A 23,471-nucleotide genomic window follows, 5' to 3' on the forward strand; every position below is an offset into this window, starting at 1 on the left:
GAATTTATATTCCAGTGGGAAGATGGTGAATAATCAAGTAAAAAATACATAATTCCAAATTGGCATAAATACAGCAAAGTGAATAGGGTGCTGTGTTGGGGAATAAGTTGCCTGAGGAGGGGAACTTCAGACAGAGGGGCCCAGGAGGATGTATCCAAGGAAGTGGCCTGGTAAGCTGAGAATCAAAAGAAAAGGAATCAATCATCTGATGAGAATAGATTGTGCAAAGAGAGAAAACATTTTCTTTCTTCTTTCTTTCTTTCTTTCTTTCTTTCTTTCTTTCTTTCTTTCTTTCTTTCTTTCTCTTTCCTTCCTTCCTTCCTTCCTTTTCTTCTTTCTCTTTCTTTCTTTCTTTCTTTCTTTCTTTCTTTTTTTCTTTCTTTCTTTCTTTTTCTTCCTTCCTTCCTTCCTTCTTTCTTTTTTCTTTCTTTCTTCTTTCTTTCTTTCTTTCTTTCTCTTTCTTTCTTCTTTCTTTCTTTCTTTCTTTCTTTCTTTCTTTCTTTCCTTCCTTCCTTCCTTCCTTCCTTCCTTCTTTCTTTCTTTCTTTCTTTCTTTCTTTCTTTCTTTCTTTCTTTCTTTCTAGGTTTATTTATTTATTTGAGAGAGAGAAAGAGAGAGCAAGCAGGGGGAGGGGCCGAGGGAGAGAGAGAATCTTAAGGAGACTCCCCTTGAGCGTGGAGCTCAACATGGGGCCAGATCATGACCTGAGCTGAGATCAAGAATCAAGGGTTGGAAGCTTAATTGACTGAGCTACCCAAGCACCCTTAAGAGAGGATATTTTCTGTGAAGGTACCCAGGTAGAAGAGAAAGAGCTTGACATATTAATGCTGGTATATACAGTCCTGGTGGGTGGAATACAAAAAACAAGATGAAGAGTTGTGAGAAGTGATATTTGGGGAAGAGGTGGGGTTCTGATTGTGTGGTTAAAAAAATTTGAATCTTACATTAGCTGGGATAGAAGCTATTGACTTAAATAGAAAAAAATTGATGGAGCACCTGAGTGGCTCAGTCAGTAGGCACCTGTCTTGGCTCAGGCCGTGTCCTAGGATCCAATCCAGAGGGCTCCCTGCTCAGTGGGGAGTCTACATCTTCCCTTGCCCCGCCCCTGCCCCTCTCCCTGCCCCTCCTCTTACTTGTGCTCTCTAATACTCTCTCACATAAATAAATAAAATCTTTTAAAAAACAGGTAAGTAGAAAAGAATTGATCTGATTTATATGCTTTACATGGTCACTGATTAAGGTAGACAAGAGTGGGGAACAGAGAAATCTAATAAGGAGCTATTTCAATAGTTCAGGACAAAGATGATGGCAGCCTGAGGTAGGCTGATAGCAGTGGAGATAGAAGAACCAGCAGTTCTTGATAAGCTAAATGTAGGGGTAAGGAGAAAGAGGAATAAAAATTACTTCCAGGTTTCTGACATGACGTGAATAGGCACCCTCATTTGCTAAGATGGGGGTGGATCAAGCTTGGGGCAGAAATCAAGAGCTTAGCTTTGGAGATGAAGAAGCTTGCAAGCTCATTTTATGAACTCTTTTACTGGGCCTGCATGGATGTGCTACATTCATTGAACGAGACTGAAACCTGTTAGACAAGGCCTACACCTTGTCATCCCCTGTAACTGTATTGCTTCTCAAATCTTCTGCTCTCACTTTGAGCATAGCCTCCCCCGGACCCCCAACCCCCAGTTTCTTTACTGTCTTATTCTAACTCCATCTATTCTTTGACCTCTTTGAAATCTCCATTTTCTATGAATCAGTAGTCAATAAAATGAGCCACTTTCTCAGTAGTGCTCTCAATTTTCCATATTTTTTTTCCTTCTGACTATGCAATCATTCAACAATAGAAAAAAAAATTTTTTTAAGTAAGCTCCATGCCCAGCAGGGAACCCAATTTAAGGCTTAAACTCAAAACCCTGAAATCAAGACCTGAGCTGAGATTGGGAGCCAGATGTTCAATTGACTGAGCCACCCAGGACCACTCATTCAACACATTTTTATAGAGTCCCCTACCTTATTGGGGAAGTAGAAGGATAGTTTCCTTGATAAAATGAGGAAGCTGCCTCTGGAAATATATATATATGCTTCTTGGGTATTTTTCCCTTCATTCAGGGTAGTTTCAGTTGGATCAACAAGAATGATGATCTCATTCATAGGGTTGGAAGGAAATGGAGAGAGGGCCTCAATTATTCATCCAGGAAGTGAGATCTTTGGAAAGTAGTTTTAAGAGAGCTGTTAGAGTTTGAGAGACATGAGAGACACTTTGCCAACCGAATTGATGAAATCCTACATTTGGATAAACTCCTCTAAAGCTATATCCAGCTATACCTTTTATCTTGAATTTCTTAGGTCTTTTTTGTCTTTGTTCTTCAGATGTTTCTTCTTTGATTTTTGTCAGATTGGATAATTTCCACTGATTGGTGTCCAAATTCATAGACCCTTTCTTCCGCCTCTTCGTCTCCTGTGAAGCCCAGATAGGGATTCTCTTTCCTTTCAAATACTATAATGTCAGCTTTAGAAATTCCTCCTCCTCTTCCTCTTTTTTTTAATAAATTTATTTTTTATTGGTGTTCAACTTACCAACATACAGAATAACACCCAGTGCTCATCCCGTCAAGAGCCCCCCTCAGTGCCCGTCACCCATTCAGCCCCACCCCCCGCCCTCCTCCCCTTCTACCACCCCTAGTTCGTTTCCCAGAGTTAGGAGTCTTTATCTTCTGTCTCCCTTTCTGATATTTCCCACACATTTCTTCTCCCTTCCCTTATATTCCTTTTCACTATTATTTATATTCCCCAAATGAATGAGAACAAACAGTCCTTCTCCGATTGACTTACTTCACTCAGCATAATACCCTTCAGTTCCATCCACCTTGAAGCAAATGGTGGGTATTTGTCGTTTCTAATGGCTGAGTAATATTCCATTGGATACATAAACCACATCTTCTTTATCCATTCATCTTTCGATGGACGCTGAGGCTGCTTCCACAGTTTGGCTATTGTGGACATTGCTGCTAGAAACATCGGGTGCAGGTGTCCTGGCGATTCATTGCATCTGAATCTTTGGGGTAAATCCCCAACAGTTCAATTGCTGGGTCGTAGGGCAGGTATATTTTTAACTCTTTGAGGAACCTCCACACAGTTTTCCAGAGTGGCTGCACCAGTTCACATTCCCACCAACAGTGCAAGAGGGTTCCCTTTTCTCTGCATCCTCTCCAACATTTGTGGTTTCCTGCCTTGTTAATTTCCTCCATTCTCACTGGTGTCAGGGGGTATCTCATTGTGGTTTTGATTTGTATTTTCCTGATGGCAAGTGATGCAGAGCATTTTCTCATGTGCATGTTGGCCATGTCTATGTCTTCCTCTGTGAGATTTCTGTTCATGTCTTTTGCCCATTTCATGATTGGATTGTTTGTTTCTTTGGTGTTGAGTTTAATAAGTTCTTTATAGATCTTGGAAACTAGCCCTTTATCTGATACGTCATTTGCAAATATCTTCTCCCATTCTGTAGGTTGTCTTTTAGTTTTGTTGACTGTATCCTTTGCTGTGCAAAAGCTTCTTATCTTGATGAAATCCCAATAGTTCATTTTTGCTTTTGTTTCTTTTGCCTTCGTGGATGTATCTTGCAAGAAGTTACTATGGCCGAGTTCAAAAAGGGTGTTGCCTGTGTTCTTCTCTAGGATTTTGACGGAATCTTTTCTCACATTTAGATCTTTCATCCATTTTGAGTTTATCTTTGTGTATGGTGAAAGAGAGTGGTCCAGTTTCATTCTTCTGCATGTGGATGTCCAATTTTCCCAGCACCATTTATTGAAGAGACTGTCTTTCTTCCAATGGATAGTCTTTCCTCCTTTATCGAATATTAGTTGCCCATAAAGTTCAGGGTCCAATTCTGGATTCTCTATTCTGTTCCACTGATCTATGTGTCTGTTTTTGTGCCAGTACCACACTGTCTTGATGACCACAGCTTTGTAGTACAACCTGAACTCTGGCATTGTGATGCCCCCAGATATGGTTTTCTTTTTTAAAGTTCCCCTGGCTATTCGGGGTCTTTTCTGATTCCACACAAATCTTAAAATAATTTGTTCTAACTCTCTGAAGAAAGTCCATGGTATTTTGATAGGGATTGCATTAAACGTGTATATTGCCCTGGGTAACATTGACATTTTCACAATATTAATTCTGCCAATCCATGAGCATGGAATATTTTTCCATCTCTTTGTGTCTTCCTCAATTTCTTTCAGAAGTGTTCTATAGTTTTGAGGGTATAGATCCTTTACCTCTTTGGTTAGGTTTATTCCTAGGTATCTTATGCTTTTGGGTGCAATTGTAAATGGGATTGACTCCTTAATTTCTCTTTCTTCAGTCTCATTGTTAGTGTATAGAAATGCCACTGACTTCTGGGCATTGATTTTGTATCCTGCCACGCTACCGAATTGCTGTATGAGTTCTAGCAATCTTGGGGTGGAGACTTTTGGGTTTTCTATGTAGAGTATCATGTCATCGGCGAAGAGGGAGAGTTTGACTTCTTCTTTGCCAATTTGAATGCCTTTAATGTCTTTTTGTTGTCTGATTGCTGAGGCTAGGACTTCCAGTACTATGTTGAACAGCAGTGGTGAGAGTGGACATCCCTGTCTTGTTCCTGATCTTAGGGGAAAGGCTCCCAGTGCTTCCCCATTGAGAATGATATTTCCTGTGGGCTTTTCATAGATGGCTTTTAAGATGTTGAGGAATGTTCCCTCTATCCCTACACTCTGAAGAGTTTTGATCAGGAATGGATGCTTTATTTTGTCAAATGCTTTCTCTGCATCCAATGAGAGGATCATATGGTTCTTGGTTTTTCTCTTGCTGATATGATGAATCACATTGATTGTTTTACGGGTGTTGAACCAGCCTTGTGTCCAGGGATAAATCCTACTTGGTCATGGTGAATAATTTTCTTAATGTACTATTGGATCCTATTGGCCAGTATCTTGTTGAGAATTTTTGCATCCATGTTCATCAGGGATATTGGTCGGTAATTCTCCTTTTTGGTGGGGTCTTTGTCTGGTTTTGGAATTAAGGTGATGCTGGCCTCATAGAACGAATTTGGAAGTACTCCATCTCTTTCTATCTTTCCAAACAGCTTTAGGAGAATAGGTATGGTTTCTTCTTTAAACGTTTGATAAAATTCCCCTGGGCAGCCATCTGGCCCTGGACTCTTGTGTCTTGGGAGGTTTTTGATGACTGCTTCAATTTCCTCCCTGGTTATTGGCCTGTTCAGTTTTTCTATTTCTTCCTGTTCCAGTTTTGGTAGTTTGTGGCTTTCCAGGAATGCGTCCATTTCTTCTAGATTGCCTAATTTATTGGCGTATAGCTGTTCATAATACGTTTTTAAAATCGTTCGTATTTCCTTGGTGTTGGTAGTGATCTCTCCTTTCTCATTCATGATTTTATTAATTTGAGTCTTCTCTCTCTTCTTTTTAATAAGGCTGGCTAATGGTTTATCTATCTTATTAATTCTTTCAAAGAACCAACTCCTGGTTCTGTTGATCTGTTCCACAGTTCTTCTGGTCTCGATTTCGTTGAGTTCTGCTCGAATCTTTATTAACTCCCTTCTTCTCTTGGGTGTAGGATCTATTTGCTGTTTTTTCTCTAGCTCCTTTGTGTGTAAGGTTAGCTTCTGTATTTGAGTTCTTTCCAGTTTTTGAATGGAGGCTTGTATTGCGATGTATTTCCCCCTTAAGACTGCTTTTGCTGCATCCCAAAGATTTTGAATGGTTCTATCTTCATTCTAATTAGTTTCAATGAATCTTTTTAATTCTTCCTTAATTTCCTGGTTGACTCTTTCATCTTTTAGCAGGATGGTCCTTAACCTCCATGTGTTTGAGGTCCTTCCAAACTTCTTGTTGTGATTTAGTTCTAATTTCAAGGCATTATGGTCTGAGAATATGCAGGGGACGATCCCAACCTTTTGGTATCAGTTAACACCCTATTTGTGACCCAGTATGTGGTCTATTCTGGAGGAAGTTCCATGTGCACTTGAGAAGAATGTGTATTCATTTGTGTTTGGATGTAAATTTCTGTAGATATCTGTGAAATCCATGTGGTCCAGTGTATCATTTAAAGCTCTCGTTTCTTTGGAGATGTTGTGCTTAGAAGACCTATCCAGGGTAGAAAGAGCTAGATTGAAGTCACCAAGTATAAGTGTATTATTATCTAAGTATTTCTTCACTTTGGTGTTAGTTGATTTAAATATTTGGCAGCTCCCACTTTCGGGGCATATATATTGAGGATTATTAAGTCCTCTTGTTGGATAGATCCTTTAAGTATGATATAGTGTCCTCTTCGTCTCTCACTGCAGTCTCGGGGTAAATTTTAGTTTATCTGAAATAAGGATGGCTACCCCTGCTTTCTTTTGAGGACCATTCGAATGGTAAATGGTTCTCCAACCTTTTATTTTCAGGTTGTAGGTGTCCTTGTGTCTAAAATGAGTCTCTTGTAGACAGCAAATAGATGGGTCCTGCTTTTTTATCCAGTCTGAAACCCTGCACCTTTTGATGGGGTCGTTAAGCCTATTCACGTTCAGAGTTACTATTGAAATATATGAGTTTAGTGTCATCATGATATCTATTCAGTCCTTGTTTTTGTGGATTGTTCCACTGAACTTCTTCTTAAAGGGGAATTTTAAGAGCCCCCCTTAAAATTTCTTGCAGAGCTGGTTTGGAGGTCACATATTCTTTCAGTTCCTACCTTTCTTGGAAGCTCTTTAGCTCTCCTTCCATTTTGAATGAGAGCCTTGCTGGATAAAGTATTCTTGGTTGCATGTTCTTCTCATTTAGGGCCCTGAATATATCCTGCCAGCCCTTTCTGGCCTGCCAGGTCTCTGTGGAGAGGTCTGCTGTTACCCTAATACTCCTCCCCATAAAAGTCAGGGATTTCTTGTCTCTTGCTGCTTTAAGGATCTTGTCTTTATCTTTGGAATTTGCAAGCTTCACTATTAAATGTCGAGGTGTTGAACGGTTTTTATTGATTTTAGGGGGGGATCTCTCTATTTCCTGGATCTGAATGCCTGTTTCCCTTCCCAGATGAGGAAAGTTTTCAGCTATGATTTGTTCAAATACATATTCTGGCCCTCTGTCCCTTTCGGTGCCCTCGGGAACCCCAATTAAACATAGGTTTTTCTTCCTCAGGCTGTCGTTTATTTCCCTTAATCTATCTTCATGGTCTTTTAATTGTTTGTCTCTTTTTTCCTCGGTTTCCCTCTTTGCCATCAACTTGTCTTCTATGTCATCACTCGTTCTTCCACCTCGTTAACCCTCGTCGTTAGGACTTATAGTTTGGATTACATCTCAGTAAATTGATTTTTAATTTCTGCCTGATTGGATCTAAATTCTGCAGTTATGAAGTCTCTTGAGTCCTTTATGCTTTTTTCTAGAGCCACCAGTAGCTGTATAATAGTACTTCTGAATTGGCTTTCTGACATTGAATTGTAATCCAGATTTTGTAACTCTGTGGGAGAGAGGACTGTTTCTGATTCTTTCTTTTGAGGTGAGGTTTTCCTTCTAGTCATTTTGCTTAGTGCAGAGTGGCCAAAAACTAGTTGTATTGGGAAAAGGAGAAAAAGAAAGAAGAGAAAGAAGGAAAGAAAAAGAAAAACGAAAGAAAAAAAGAAACAAGAAAAGAAAAAGAGAAAGAAGAGAAAAAAAGAAAAAAGGGGGGGAAGCAAACAGAAATCAAAAAGCAAAAAAAAAAAAAAAATACAAAAAAAAAAAAGAAAAAAGAAACAAAAAAACAAGGGGGAGCTCCTCTGATTCTGTATACTGTAAGTCCCTCGAGTTCCCCTGGAACTGTCCAGTGCTGCTTGGTCAATAATTTGTTTTTCCCCTGTCCGTGTAGCTGGTCTCCTGGGGGAGGGGCCTACTGTGCTGATTTTCACGTGTTAGCCCTTGGGGGAGCTGCTCTGTCCCCTGCCTGGTGCAGGGCTCAGTGGGGGTTGTTTACCCCGTGAGGCCGCAGGAGGAACAACCCCAGTGGCGGGGCCAGCTCTGGAGCCCTGGAGTCAGCCCCCGCAGTAACTCCAGAGCTCTCCGTCTGCAGGGCCTGGAGGCTCCGGGGCGGGGCCGCTGATCTGCTCAGCTGGGGCAGGAGCGTCCTCGCTGTCCTGGGCCCTCCCGGCCTCTGCCTGTCGGGGGGGGCCGGATCCTGGGCTGTGTCCCGGCGCCCTGTGCTCCGGAGCCTGCGCTGTTGGATTCCAGCTCCCGCCCCGCAGCCCCCTCCGCGGAGCCGCCCCCGAGCCCCTCCGAGCTGCTCCCGGGGCCGCGCAGTCCCCTCCGCGGAGCCGCCGCCCGAGCCCCTCCGAGCTGCTCCGGGTCCCGCCTGCGCGCTGCAGCCCTTAGGGAGCTCGGCGCACTGTCCCGGGGTGCAGGTGTCTGTCAGTGTCCCCGGTAGCCCGAGGGCATCCCCGCCCTCCTGGGTCCTGTTCCAACTCCCCGCGAGCCCCTTTCCCCCGGGAAGGTCGGTGCAGCTCCTGCTCCTCCGGGACGGGGCTCTCCTGTCCTGGGGACACTCGCCCCGGCCTCAGCCCGGCTCCTCGCGGGCCCCTCCCCCTTGGAGGCCTTTGTTTCTTTATTTCTTTTTCCCCGTCTTCCTACCTCGATAGAAGCGCGAACTCTTCTCACTGTAGCGTTCCAGCTGGTCTCTCTTTAAATCTCAGGCTGAATTCATAGATTTTCAGGATGATTTGAAGGTTATCTAGGTAATTTGGTGGGGACAGGTGACTTGGGGACCCTACTCTTCAGCCATCTTGCCCCTCCTCTCTCAACTCTTAATCAAAAAGGCACTCTCTGGTTAAGGAAAAGTCTCAAGATGAAAGCATTTTTAAAATTTTTCTTTTCTCTAAACTGACTGTAAAGAAGCTCCTGACACTCAGAGAAAAAAAAGCTAAGAATTCTACTAGGGCTGCTATAAACTTATAAACCTCATTCTGGTCATTTAAAATCTGCCCCACTGGTTAAAAAAAAAAAAAAGGTTAACACTTGGATTCATGTTTAATTCCAACGGATTCAAAATTTTAAGACTACAAATTAGACCTAAAAGAACAATTACTCTACACTTTTTAAGATGTGAATTTGAACACTGAACCTAAATTTATATTGCACGTAGGTAAGGTTAGTCCTAATTAGATTTAATTTTACCTTTTATTGGAAAATTCTAAAGAAAATCTAACAGTGCTGAGATTTTTATTAACCAGGCATCAAGACTCCACTATATTAATGAGGCACTAGAAATTTGAGTCAAATAAGAAAAGCATTCATGGTTCTCAGGACAGAACAACACTGTACATGAGGACAAACACTTCTTTGCTGATTGGATGCAAATTAATTGCATCAATTTCAACAACTGAAAGATACAAAAGCATTTTCTTGTTTACCAGGTCAGGGGACTGAGGGAACCCCAAGCCAAATGCGATTTATTTCCTCTTATCTTGTGAGGAGTTATTATCTGAGCAATTTTTTGTTTTTTTTTTTTTTTGTCCATGGAACCCTTCCAATCACCTCTACACTGTGTGATACAATCAGTGCACTTAGACCAACATAATGTCAGAGCACAATGGTTGCTAGTGTGCTGAACTTCAAAGGCTCTGGTTTGGGAATCAAAATTTCACTTGGGTCTCGACTTGAAAAATCATGTTCTAAACATGTCTAAATGGTCAGAACATGATTCATCCCCATGCGTAAAAATAGAAACCTCCCTGGAACCATGGGGCATGGATTAAATAACTCATTTACAATAAATAATTCAACAAATCAGTACTCCAATAAACCTGTAAAGCTGAGTCCTCAAAAATTAATACAAAAGTCTATGTTTTAATTTCTCTCCTTATTCAGCCCTTCCTACAAGTCCATGCATTGAAGAAGTTATTTACCAAGTTACAAGGCTGGTTGCCAGTTTTCTTGTTATGGTCAAATAAGTAAGACCTACCTACTTCAACCCCCTTTTGTTCCCCCCTTTGCTCCTCCCCAGCTGCAAATATTTTTCATTCTTTTACTGATGACAGTTGAATGAATTTAAATAAGGTAGAATGAGAGATATTTGTATTTTAAATCTCTCTTTCCATGGCAGCTTCTCAGGATTCTGTTAAAACATTTTTTTCTTTTTTTTTTACCTTTCTGGCAAGCTGCAATCACAGTGCCCTGCTCCCAGTTTGGGCTGTGCTGTAGGATGAGCTATTTTTACCCAGGGCTTGGAGCCATCTATGAAGGTTCACGTCGGTATTTTTCAGTGCAGCTGGTCACATGTGCTCTTTTCCCAAGTCAGGGCCAGTGGCCCAGGGAGGAATGTGTGCAGACTTTCCAGCATCTCTGACCTCGCCATGTCCTCTCAAGACTCATGAGCCCCATGGCTGACTGCTGGGCTGAGTTGACCACTAGCACTTCAACCCCCTCTTGTATGTTACTGTGGAAGCCTCGTCTTTCCTATGGGTTTAGTAAGAATATTAGCACAGAAAGAGCGTGGGAATTGGAGTTCTCTAAGCCTCTGGTGAGGCAGGTGGCATTTACCTTGGCGTGACTGGACATACTTGCCACTTTCCTGCTTTGCTGTTGCCAGCAATGCCTCTGATGAATGCTGAGGGTCTGAGTGCCTTGTTGCAGTAAAAACTATGCTGTGGACAGGCAATTAGAAAAATGCTTTTCCAAGACAGACTTGGGAGAAAGGATGAACCTTCTTGCTACACTCCATTAGCCTTAGGCAGGGACAGCTCTCACCAAGAGCTGTGAGGGTTGTGTTGTCACTCAGCACAGGGGGGGAGCCTTTCTAATGAGCTGGGCTCTGTTGTTTGTCTTATTCCTGAAAAAATTGAAACTGAAGTGTTGGCTGTCACCATTTGGAGAAGTGTAAGTTTCTTTACCTTATCAACACCTTTCAATGAATTAATATTTATGTAGTGCCTGAAGGACCCACGCTGTATCCAAACTTCTGACTTTGCACATTTACCAATGGCAGCAGAGAAGAATAGCAGGTGCATTCATTTTGAGCAACCCTTCTCTGCAGGATGAACAGTGTTCTTTTTATTCTGCTACACTGATTTATATCCTAAGGGTCTTTTAGTGAGACTACCTACTGGAAGTGTAGAAAAGCCCCAATAATTAATAGAGAGTTATACAAATAAAAGTAAGAAATTTCCAGAGACTCAAGAACATTTCTCTACATTATCATATCCTGCAAAGTCTTTGCTGCTCAGCCCCAGAATGGATGATCACATACAGAAAGAAATGAATTTGTTCATGCCTTTGAGGAACAGGATATGCTGTGTCTTAGGCAGTGGACTTCATTGCTTCCTACCAGATTTTTCCCTTTAAAGATTTTCTTAATACTGGTACAAACTATTCTTTATCCCCTGGATATAGTCTCCTCCTAATGCTTCTACTACTTATTGCAATTACTACTTCCAACTACCAGCTAATATTATTGACCTTGGCCGTGAGGCAAGCCTTGAGCTAAGCCATGCACTGTGTAGTGTTAAGAATACAGGCTTTGGAACCGGATTATGGGCTCGGATCTCAGCTCCATAACTTATTATCCATGAGCAAGTCATTTAACCTCCCTGTACCTCATGTTCTTCATCTGTAAAAAAAAAAAAAAAAAGAAAAGGAAAGAAAAAAAAGAAGAAATAATAATATACTTACTTTGTAGCGTTATGATGAGGATTAAATTAACCCTGGGGTCTACAAATCAGTGGATTATAGTTCCAGATTAATAAGGATATTAATTACATCTAAGCTTATTGGTTTTTCAACGTTACAGTATTGTTAAACCCATTCCTAGATCTCATCGTTTAATATGTTAAAAAAGAAGCACTTTATTACCGTGTAACTTCTTGTCTCAGTATATTTTGTTCCCCCTTGTTATATCCTATAAAATATATTCTACTTTATGCATTTAAAAACTTATTTTGAGAAGGGGTTGATTGGCTGTATTAGATTGCCAAAGGGGACAGAAAAAGCAAAGACTCCTTGGTTAAAACACACGCTAAGTACTTAACGATCATTCCCGGCACATAGTAATTATGGTGTGTGTTCATTAATATTATTATCTTGGTTAATTCTCAAATAACCTAAGAGGGAAATGTGGCTGTTATCATCCCACCAGAATGTATGCTTCTTAGGGCAAGAATTTTTCTCTGTTTGGTTCATGGCATATAGGAGATACTCAATAAATATGTTTCATGAACATTTAGATCCCTGTTTTGCAAATAAGGAAGCAGGGCTTGGAGAGATGGGGCAAAAAGTGCCCTCAGTCATCCAGCATCTAAGTCATCAAGCCCTGGTTGATGTAGCTCCGGGGCTGGAGACTGAGTGTCACAATTTTCTTTCCTTCCTTCCTTCCTTCCTTCCTTCCTTCCTTCCTTCCTTCCTTCCTTCCTTCCTTCCTTCCTTCCTCCCTCCCTCCCTCCCTTCCTCACTCCCTTTTCTTTCTTTCTTTCTTTCTTTCTTTCTTTCTTTCTTTCTTTCTTTCTTTCTTTCTTTCTTTCCTTCCTTCCTTCCTTCCTTCCTTCCTTCCTTCCTTCCTTCCTTCCTTCCTTCAGATTTATTTGTTTATTTGGGAGAGAGAGAGAGTGAGAGAGAGCACCCATACAAGCATGGGAGGGGCAGAGGGAGAGAGAGACAAGCAGACTCCCTGTTGAGTGGGAAGCCCAATGTGGGGCTGGATCCCACGACCCTGACATCATGACTGGAGCCCAAGTCAAGAGTCAGACACTTAACCAACTAAGCCATCCAGGTGCCTCTCATTTCACAATTCTTAAAACAGTACTGCTAGGGCATCTGAGTGGCTCAGTGGTTGAACATTATCTTTGCCTCAGGTTGTGATCCCGGGGTCCTGGGATCGAGTACCGCATCGGGCTCCCTGCAGGAAGCCTGCTTCTCCCTCTGCCTATGTCTCTGCCTCTCTCTGTGTCTCTCATGAATAAATAAATAAAATCTTTAAAAACTAAACCAAAAAAACAATACTCCTTCTCAAGACTAAAACTTGTATTTGGGGAAAATAAAACCTGGTTTTGTCTGGGACTTAAAATTTGTTCAAAATTTACTTTTTAAATTGAGGCATAATTGACATATACATTATATTAGTTTCCAGTGTACAACATAGTGATTCTATATGTGTATATACAGTTGACCTTTGAATAACATAGGTTTGAACTATGTGGGTCCACTTCTAGGTGGATTTTTTCAATAAATACTATAAATATGGTAAGTACTATAAATGTATTTTCTCTTCCCTATGATTTTATGGATAACATCTTCTTTTCTCTAGCTTACCTTTTTTTTTTGGTAAAATACAAGATATAATACAGAGACAAAACATATGTTAATAAGTATTTATGTTATCAGTCAGGCTTTTGGTCAACAGAAGGCTATTAGTAAATTTGGGGGAAGTCAATAGTTACATAAGGATTTTTCTTTTAATTCCAGTATCGTTTACATATAGTGTTATATTAGTCTCAAGGGTACAATACAGTGACTCAACAATTACACACATCACTCAGTGCTCATCAGATTAAGTGTACTCTTAATCTCCATCACCTCTTTCACCCACTGCCAACTCAACTCCCCTCTGGTAACTGTCAGTTTGTTCTCTATAGTTAAGGGTCTGTTTTTTGGTTTGTCTCTTTTTTCCCTTTGTTCATTTGTTTTGTTTCTTAAATTCCACATGTGAGTGAAATCATATTGTATTTGTCTTTCTCTGACTGACTTATTTCCCTTTTTGCTCTCTAGATCTACCATGTTGTTGCGAATGGCAAGATTTCATTCTTTTTTATGGCTGAGTCCATTCTGGAGAATGTTCCACGTGCACTTAATAAGAATGTGTATTCTGCTGTTTGGGGATGGAATATTCTGAACATATCTGTTAGATCCATCTGGTCCAATATGTCATTCAAAGCCATCTTTTCCTTGTTGATTTTCTATTTGGAGAGTCTATCCATTGATGTAAGTGGGGTGTTAAACCCCCCTACTATTATTGTGCTATGATTGATTACTTCCTTTATGTTTGTCATTAGCTGCTTTATGTATTTGGGTGCTCCCATGTTGAGCACAAAAATATTTACAATTGTTATATCTTCTTGTTGAACTGTTCCCTTTATGATTAGGTAGTGTCCTTTGTCTCCTGTTAGTCTTTTTTTAAAAATCTATTTTGTCTGATATAAACATTGCTACTCCAGGTTTCTTTTCACTTCCATTTGCATGACAGATGCTTCTCCATCCCTTCACTTTTTTTTAAAGCTTTTTATTTATTTATTTATTTATTTATTTATTTATTTATTTATTTAAGAGAGAGAGAGTGAGAGACAGAGAGCATGAGTGGAGGAGGGGCACAGGGAAAGGGAGAAGTAGACTTCCCACTGAGCAGGGAGCCTGACTCAGGGGCTCCATCCCAGGATTCCAGGATCATGACTTGAGCTGAAGGCAGACACTTAACCAGCTGAGCCAACTAGGCACTCCTCCATCCCTTCACTTTAATTCTGCATGTATCTTAAGGTTTGAAATAAGTCTTTTGTAGGCAGCATATAGATGGGTCTTATTATTATTGTTATTATTATTTTTAGAGAGGGTGGGAAGAGACAGAGGGAGGGAGAGAGAATCTTAAGCAGGCTCCATGCCCAGCAAGGAGTCGGATGTGGGGTTCATTCTCATAAACCTGAGGTCATGACCTGAGCCAAAATCAAGAGTTGAACACCTAACCGACTGAGCCACCCAGGTGTCCTGACTCACTGACTTTTGATTGGGGCATTTAGTTCATTTATGTTCTAAATAATTATTGGTAAGTATGTGCTTTTTGCTATTTTGTTTCATGGTTGTGTTTGTAGTTCTCTGTTCCTTTCTTCTCTTACTCTCTTCTGTCATGGTTTGTTGGTTTTCTTTAGTGATGTACTTGGCTTTCTGTCTTTATTTTTTGCATATCTATGACTGGTGTTCGATTTGTTGCTATCGTTAGGTTTGCATATAACATCTTATGCATATGGCAGTTTATATAAAGTTGATGGTTGCTTAAGTTTGAATCCATTCTTTACTCTTCTTCCCAACATGTTTTAGGTATATGGTGTCAGACTTTATATCCTTTTATTTTGTGAATCCCTTGACAGATTTTTGTAGATATACTTAATTTTACTGCTTTTGTGCTTCCTACATTTCTTACTCTTACTTAATGGTGTTTTCCTTTCCACTCAAAGAATCCTGTTTAACATTTCTTATAGGGCTAGTTTAGTGGTCATGAATCCCTTTAACTTTTGTTTTTTTCTGGGAAACTCTTTATTTCTCCTATTCTGAATGATAACTTTGCTGGATAGAATATCCAGGGTTGCAGGTTTTTTCCTTTCAGTCCTTTGAATATATTATGACACTCCTTTTTGGCCGGCAAATTTCTGCTGAAAAATCAGCTGATAGCCTTCTGGGGTTTCCCTTGTATATAACTCTTTACTCTTACTGCTTTTAATTCTCTTTATCTATACTTTTTGCCATTTTAATTACTGTGTGTCTTGGTATGGGCCTCCTTTGGTTGATTTTGTTGGGGGCTCTCTGTTTTCAACTGTTATTTCCTCAAATAAATATTCTGTCCCCCTTCTCTCTCTTTTCCTTCTGGGATCTCTGTAATGTGAAACATTTTTTTTTCTTTCAAAGATTTTATTTATTTGTTTATTTGAGAGGGAGAGACAGTGAAAGGGAGAGATAGATCATGAGCAGGGGGCAGGGTAGAGGAAGAAGCAGATTCTGTGCAGGGGACTGGATATAGGACTTGATCCTAGGACCCTGGGATCATGATTTTCACAAGTTTCATGTGAAACTTATTCTGTCTGATGTTGTTGCTGAGTTCCCTAAATCTATTTTCATTTTTTATTTTAATTTTTTCCCCTCTCTTCTATTTAGCTTGATTGCTTTCCCATTACTCTGTCCTCTAGGTCACAGATCCATCTGCTTCCTCTAGTCCACTATTTATTCCCTCTAGTGTAATTTTAATTTCAGTTATTGAGCTCTTCATCTCTGATTGTTTTTTTTTTTTTTAATTTTCTATCTCTTTGTTGAAGATCTCACTGAGGTCTCCACTCTTTTTCCAAGTTCAGTGAGTATCTTTATGATCATTACTTTAAATTCTCTTTCAGGCATGTTACATATCTCCATTTCATTTAGCTCTCTTGCTGTGCTTTTGTCCTGTTTTTTCATTTGAAGGATATTTTTCTGTCTCCTCATTTTGTCTCTGTTTCTATGTGTTAGGGAAGTCAGCTCTGTCTCCTGCTCTTAAAAGTGTTGGCCTTATGAACAAGAGGTCCTGTAGTGCTCTGCAGTGCAACACTCTCTGTTCATCTGAACCTGGCACTTCAGGGGTGTCTCCTATGTGTGTTTTATGCACCCTATTGTTGTGGCTGGGCCATGTTTGCCTTCAGTCCAGTAGCCTGCAATGGGTCTCTTTGCCTGTCGTGGGCAGGACTTGTTCCAGTCTGGGGTTGCCTTGGGCTTTGAGTTAAATAGGACCATACATTTGCTGGAGATGCAGTAGCACAGAACTTCAGGGCACTTACCCTGTTTTGTCCCTTGAGAGCCTTCCGTTGGTGGGTGGGGCTTGCAGTCAGATCAGATGTCTGCCTCCAGCTCACTGCTGGGACCACAGCCAGACTGGTATGTGTGGTTATCTCCTCCTCTCTCTGAAGCCAGAGACACTTTGGAGTGGTGCTGGCTCCTGTTGGGGCTGGTTGCATTCTGCCAGGCTTGTGGCACCACTTTGGGTGGCTCTGGCCAAGGGTGTACTGAGAACATGGGGCCAGGTTCCTGATGTTAGCAAGGTTTGTGTGGGTCTGCTATGGGAGGAGACTTGGAGCCAGGCCTGGATGGAGGGTGCATGTTTGCAGGAAAATGTGGGGGTGGGGCACACTGTTAGCAAGCTAAGTAGAGCATGTTGGTTCTGCACTGGTTCCCCCACAGGTGTCTGTGTATCCAGACTGTGGGGCGGGGGAGAGAAATGGTGCCAGCCAGCTCCTTTATTCCTGAAGAAGTCTCCTAAAGAACTTTGACCCTCCAGCACCTGTTATGAGATCAGTAGATAAATTTTCTGGTATACCCTGGGTGTTTTTTTTCCCCCCAGGTGTTTTTTAAACTGCTGCTTCTATGCTGTATCTCTGTGGGGACATGGTTGTGCTGTCTCTCTCTCTAAAGGCAGGGCTTCAGTTCCCTATGGCCCTCTTGGGTATCCCAGAGCAGAGCCCACTGATTTTTAAGTTCCAGATCTTAAGCCCCAGATCAAAAGAATTTATGAAATTAGGCCCCTCTGGTTTTCAGAGCCAATGTTGCGGAAATTTGTGTTCTCCAAGTGTGGGTTCCTCTTGTCAGGGGTAGTTGGTGTCTGGGTCTGTTCAACTATCCTCTCTGCACTATAGTGTCCCTTCCTCCTTGGGACAGTCTCACACTGGTCCGTTTAACTCCTGACCATGTCTTTACCCTTCCTATCCTCTTTGATGTGGCCTCTTCTCCACAGTTAACTGTGCAGACTTTGTTCTGTCAGTCTTCAGGTCTTTATCTGGGTTATTTCCACTGTTGTGAGTGTTATCTAGTTATATCCATGGGATGAGGTGACATTAAGATTTTCCTACTCTGCCATCTTCCTAGGAAATCTATATGTGGATTTTTAACTGGGGGCTGTGATGTCAGTGCCCCAAAACCTCTGTAGTTCAAGGTCAACTGTACCCTGAAATGATCACCAAATAAGTCTAGTTAATATCAGTCACCATATACTTTACAAATTTTTTTTTCTAGTGATGACAATGTTTAGGATTTGCTCTCTCAGCAACCTTCAATTATGCAACACAGTATGATTAACTACAGTCACCACACCTTGGCTGGGACTTCTTGACAGAAATGGAGGCAGATCTTCAGATTGCATACAGAACTGAGTAACCCAAATTTCACCCAGTCATATTGGCATATGAGTGTTCATAGCTTTCCCCTCATATCTGCTAAAGGGAATATTGCCTATCTCAGCTTTGTTCCTGGGCTTTGACAGTGCAAGATTTGGGCTCAGTGAAAATGGAGAAGTTACAGGGACGCATTCTGGAAAGGACTGAGTTTTACCCATGGGAGAGGAAAAAGAATAGAAATTGAAGGAAAGAAACAGTGACAAGGAGAGATGAGACTCCTGAGTCTCAGGACTAAGGGAGTCCTGAGTGACACAGAGAGAAAGTTTTGGGGACCAACTACCATTTTATATGTAAGATGACTGTTAGAGATGGAAGAAAAGATTTTTCAAAGTTTTGTTGTGCCTCGCCTGTGCTACCTACCACTGAGTCATGAGCATTTCTTTTAAATGCTAAGCCTCCAAACTTATGGTTAGTTTAATATTACTTCTTCAAGACATAGACTACAAGACATTTCAGCTTTTGTATGGGTTACAATATCCCATCTACTTTGGTCAACCCAAGGTTTCCACTCATCCTTTCTCTCCTACTTTTATTCTCCTTGCCAGGGTCAACTGCTTGTTAAGTTGCTCCCAAGTCCTGGAGTCCAGGGCTCCTTACACAACATGGAAGCCCAGAGTTCCCCCTGGCTCTGTGATTCATTTTCTCACATGGCCCTGGGCTGACACAAAATGCAACCAGTGTCTCTCCAATTTTCTTAGAAAAGCAGGTTAGTTATTTTCTGTATCTTCACAGCTAAACATACATGTGGCTACAAAAACAAGTAATGGGTTACAGGCACAGTGAAATCTAAATAATTGTTTTTAAAATCTATGATGAAAACATTTTTTTTTAAAGGTTTATTTATTTTGGGGAAAGAGAGAGAGCATGCAGCCGGGAGGAGCAGAAAGACTCTCATACTCCCTGCTGAGTACAGAGGCCCATGTGAGGCTCCATCTCATGAGACTGGACTCTGAGATCATAATCTGAGCTGAAACCAAGAGTCTGATGATTTACTACTTAACTGACTGCACCACCCCGGTGCCCCTTTATGAAGAAAATTTAATCTGAAGGGTTGAGAGTGACAGATAAGGGTTTGACTTTGATGTGAGGCAGACAGGTTTGATCCCCCGCTCTGCCAATTATTAATCACCTAAATTTGAGCTATTAATATCATTGTTCTAGACTCAGTTTTCTTATATGTAAATAACGATAACGACATATACCCCCATGGTGTTTTTCATGAGGACTGAATGACATAATCCAGGTAAGATACTTAACAGGTGTTTGCTATTACCATTATTTAACATGGAGCAATTTAGATATTTGGGACAAGAGATCCATGAAAAGATCTTTTGTCATTCAGTGCCTGTTTTCATATCTATAATTCACCATTTTTTGGTTTTCCAGAATAGTCTGCCCCCAAGATATATCCTGATCTCTATCTTTTGCAGGATATAAAATTACTTTCATATGTGAAATGTCAGCTTTTTTTTCTTATTTCTCCTTGTACCACAAAGGTTTCTGATCTCCCAGATCCAAGTTTTGGGCTGGGTTAGGCCCAGGGAATGGTGAGCTTCCCACGTCTTCAGTGGGGAGGATGCTTCTCAGAGCACAGTGTCTGCGAAGGGGAGCTGGCCCTGAGATCTCAGGGCAGGCCACTTCTTCCTGGTGTACTTAGCCATGCTTCCATTGGGTTGCATCCCAATTTCAGTGAAGGGGATGGTCCTCACCACAGTCCATTCCTAGGACCTTCCTTTACCATGAACCACTGTAAAACACTCAAACAAAACAACACATTAAAAAAAATTGAGAACAGAGAAATAGATGGTTTGAGATAGAAATTAATTTAATTTAAGAGAGAGAAAGCATGCACAAGCAGAGGGAACTGCAGGCAGAGGGAGAGGGAGAAGTAGACTCCCCACCGAGCAGGGAGCCCAACATGGGGCTTGATCCCAGGACTCTGGGATGCCCCTACCAATAATTATTTTAAATTAGTGAAAAAATACAACTACATGTCAACAATCGTGAAATAAAGATTTGGGACTCACCCCAAATAATTAGCAACAATTAAAGTGTGAAATGGGTGTGAAAAATGTGCAATGATTTTAAGATGACCCCTTCCCACTATTGATAAGTAACTGGTGACTTCAATAATTTTACGCAGGCTTCTGATAAGGATCCTCTTTCTTACTGGTATTATGACAAATAAGATAAAAATAATTTCAATTATTTTATTTTGAAATCTCTCCCCCCCACCACCAGATATAATTTTCTTAAAATACCTTTTTTCCTAACTAGCTAAAAATCTTTGGCAACCCCTACTGGTCTTAGGATCTAGCCCAAATATCTCAGGCTGGTTAATGTAGGTAATTTCACTGTAGTCCAGCCCTTCCCTACAGAAATCTTTTGTTCCAGCTGGTATACTCTTCCTCCAAACATATATAAGCTTGTTGCTTCCTCAAAGATTTTATTCATGCTGAGCCCCAAAAGGAAGGCCCTCTTCTTATGGATGCTCTCAGACTGTGTATTTCTCTCTCTCTCAACTCATTTCTTCTCCTTCAATTCACGCCGATCTCTCACACTTTTGTTCTGCACTGGTCTGACCCCTTTACATAGAGACAACACAGGTATGGCTGGAGGATATAAGTAAAGAGTCACCCCAGTATCTTAAACATACAGTTCCCTACTTGAGGCAATGAAGGGCACCAGAAGAATAATTTGGATGGAGAAAATACGTATTTTTTATAAAGATTTTATTTATTTATTCATGAGAGACACACACACACAGAGGGACATAGGCAGAGGGAGAAGCACGCTCCCTCCAGGGTTCCCAATGTGGGATCCAGAGCCTGAACTAAAGGCAGACGGTCAACCACTGAGCCACCCAGGCACCTCGGAAATGTGTATTTTTATGAATGGCATTTTCAATTTTCCATATTTAAATACTGTTCCAACTTTATGTTTTAATTTTGTTTCACTGTAGCCCAATGCAACTCATAATACAGTTGATTTAAGATATATAATCTCAGCCTGAGTAGATAAATAAAGCAAGCAAATATTTTTCAAGGATAAAAAGGTCTTTGAAATGGGTTTCTAAAACTTCACATTCGATTTAGAAATTGGGTCTGTAACACATAGAAGCGATAAACTGCTTCTTGCAATATGATTTGTGAAGAGGAAACACACACTGTCTACAGATGGTGAGTATTTGGATTTGGCTTCAGCCAGGTAAAGCATGGCAGGTGAAAACCATTCTATCTTCCTGCACACAGAAATGAGGGACTGTGTGTTTGAGAGCACTTCCACAAAAAACTGATCCTATAGCCTTTTCAGCAGAGAATCCTGACTGGTCCAGTGAGCCATGGAAGATTTTTAAGTAGGGAAGGAAGAACCCCAGTGTCAAGGGAGGAACCCCAGGGTCATGGTCAGGCATTGTGCTCAGTGCTTTGATGTGTTGTCTCACTTAGTGATTTTAACACCCCTGCACGATGAGCGTTCTTATTACCATTGTGATGGTTAAGGAAGGTGCAATTATAGGATCAGTCCAAGAGTTGGATTCTTTATTGCAATCCTAGGTAAACAAAATAATGATTACCCATGACAGTTGGAATGCTCACTCCGGTGGGAGAGTTACATACAGGGAGACATGAAAGTAAGCTCAAGTTTACCAAGCCTTTAAGAGATGACACTTGCTCATAATAGACAGTGGCACCCAGAGTGACAGCATATGGCTTCCCAGCTTGTGTGGCACAGAGGCAACTGAGATCGCATTGTAGGTATCACACATTTATATTTTTATTTTCACAAATTCCTGGCAGATGTCTTGTTCTAACAAAAGTAGCACATGATGACAGTTTTCCAACAAATGGAAATGAAGTGTCTTGAGGAAGGGGTGTCTTTTCCTAATTTGTGTCACAGCACCAACTACATGAGGTGGTTTGAGGGCAGCGACTGTTAAATCACTAACAATTCCGTGGAACTCCATGCTGGTCTGCATTGAACTGGTGTTCCTCCTTCCACTATATCAATGTATCAAAACATCCATGGTTTCTTTTTTTTTTTTTTAATTTTTATTTATTTATGATAGTCACAGAGAGAGAGAGAGGCAGAGACACAGGCAGAGGGAGAAGCAGGCTCCACGCACCGGGAGCCCGATGTGGGATTCGATCCCGGGTCTCCAGGATCGCGCCCTGGGCCAAAGGCAGGCGCCAAACCGCTGCGCCACCCAGGGATCCCCATCCATGGTTTCCATTACTGTGAGTACTCGTTGACTTTCCCTAAATATAATTTTTAGAAAGTAAAAGGACTTGTGGTTAGAAGTCAGGAGAACTAACTTGAGTACTTGGGGGACTAAATCAATTTTTGCAGAAAACAGTTTTTATGTCTTGATTTCATAAAATTTTGTAATTGCCACCAAAGCTTTTCTAGTATGTATAAATGGCAAGGATGCTACTCCTTTGTTGTTGAATATCTGGCCTTATGTTTATGTGTGTGTGTGTGTGTGTGTGTGTGTGTGTTGTGTGTTTTGTTCCCAAATTTTAGTCAAGAACTCATACAAAATATTCCAGCTAAATGAGGTTTAATCCTCCTCTTCCTTCTCTTCCTCATCCTGGTTAATCTGGAAGTAGCACAACTCATGACTCTCTTTGCTGCTAGCAACAATGTGCAACCAGCCATGCAGATTATTATTCTTCAAGTACTTTTTGGGTGAGATATTTCAAATACCTTTTGGGAAAAGGTTCCTCAGAAATTACACTAATCTTGCTCTTTTTCTTACGATGGTTACCACCTCTCCACCAAGATTCCCAGCTTTTTCAATCCCATTGATTCTCTCTTGAAGAAACTGCTCAAAATCGGCAGCATCCATGATTTCATCTTCTACAGGGTGGGTGCAATCAAGTGTAAATTTCAGAACCTCCTCCTCCTCCTCCTCCTCCTCCTTCTTCTTCTTCTTCTTCTTCTTCTTCTTCTTCTTCTTCTTCTTCTTCTTCTTCTTCTTCTTCTTTTTTACCCTGCTTTGCCACAAGCTCTTTCATGGGCGCCATGGCAACAGCAGAGGCAGAAAAGCTGGCCTTATGTTTTAGGACATTGACATTAGGACTTTATTGGCTAAACATCTTCTCTTTCGCCATCTTGCTCAGAATTGCAGAGCTGAGAGGGGACTGTCTGGCTCTCAGCTCTTTCTCCTTTTATGAAAATGGTCACCAATATACAGGCATGGGTATAGGAGTCATGATTCCCACATGGAACCCCGGGTAGAATGACTAGCTCCAGACTTTGACTCATCCTCAGGCTGAAGCAACGGGTTTTCTTTGAGGACTATGAAATGTGGAACCAAGAAATGCAGTGACTGAGACATGATGAAGCTGAGTCACGCTAAAGGCAGAGCTGTAGGAAAATATACTGCAGTAAATCTGACCTTTCCTTCCCAGCCTTGAATGTCCAAATCTTCCACCAATCCCTTAAGATATTTCTGTGTCCTTTGTATACACATATACATACATACACATACATATATAAAATGTTTTAAAAGTAAACTTTTTAAAAGAATACT

At 41.0% G+C, this 23,471-nt stretch overlaps 1 pseudogene; it reads right to left on the reverse strand.

Moving 5' to 3' along the window:
- Positions 1-22,496: 22,496 nt before the first annotated feature.
- Positions 22,497-22,962, reverse strand: LOC144313344 (large ribosomal subunit protein eL22-like; annotated as a pseudogene).
- Positions 22,963-23,471: the final 509 nt, after the last annotated feature.

The sequence above is a fragment of the Canis aureus genome, chromosome 5, assembly GCF_053574225.1.
Source record: "Canis aureus isolate CA01 chromosome 5, VMU_Caureus_v.1.0, whole genome shotgun sequence".
In the NCBI taxonomy this organism is placed as follows: Eukaryota; Metazoa; Chordata; class Mammalia; order Carnivora; family Canidae; genus Canis; species Canis aureus.